Raw genomic sequence first — 782 nt, forward strand, 5'->3', positions numbered from 1 at the left:
AATTTAAGTTATATGTCTACCCTCTCGTTGTATCTGAAAATCTAGAGCAAAGTTGAAAAACTTGAATGAGAATTTTGCAAGAATTAACTGGAAAATTCTGGTGGGCTGGCCGAGAGAGAAGATGGAAATTTTCTAGTTTTCTTCTATAGAATTTGGTTGTAAAATCTTATATTGTGGTTCAATACACCTTATAACACATTAAACTTAACATGCATGTTAGATTTGAGCGTAAAATGAAGAGTTCTATTGACGGAAAAATTTACCTTTCAAACTGTCTATTTGCTGGAATTTTTCCAGCTTCGGCCGAGAGAGATGAGGAAGAATTTTTCCAGTTTTTCCATGAATTTGACTGAAAAATTGCATATTGTTGCTGTTTACACCCTATAATACATTAATATTGACATGCATGTAGCATTTGACTTGAATCCAAGTGAGTTAAGTGTTGGCGTTGAGGGAACTTTGCTGAAAATTCCGATCATAATTGATAATTGAGGACTGTTGGAGTAGAGTTGATGGTTGCAGCTTCAACTTCAAAGTTTTGCTGGTTTTGGTCAAGAACTCACTTCAAGTACCATTTACCTCTTTTATCTAAACATACATGTGGTCTATGTTGAGTTCAAAGTTAGAAAAGACTGATTTTTGGAGAAAACTCTAAACCTGGAAATTTTTCGTTTTCTTGCCAAGAGTTTTGATGAACTTGGTTAAAATTTGCTTTAGGCATCATCTATTGTTCTAATGTAGCCATATATGTTGTATAATTGACATTTTAAAACCCTAGCATA

The sequence above is a fragment of the Coffea eugenioides genome, chromosome 7 (assembly GCF_003713205.1).
Source record: "Coffea eugenioides isolate CCC68of chromosome 7, Ceug_1.0, whole genome shotgun sequence".
Lineage (NCBI taxonomy): Eukaryota > Viridiplantae > Streptophyta > Magnoliopsida > Gentianales > Rubiaceae > Coffea > Coffea eugenioides.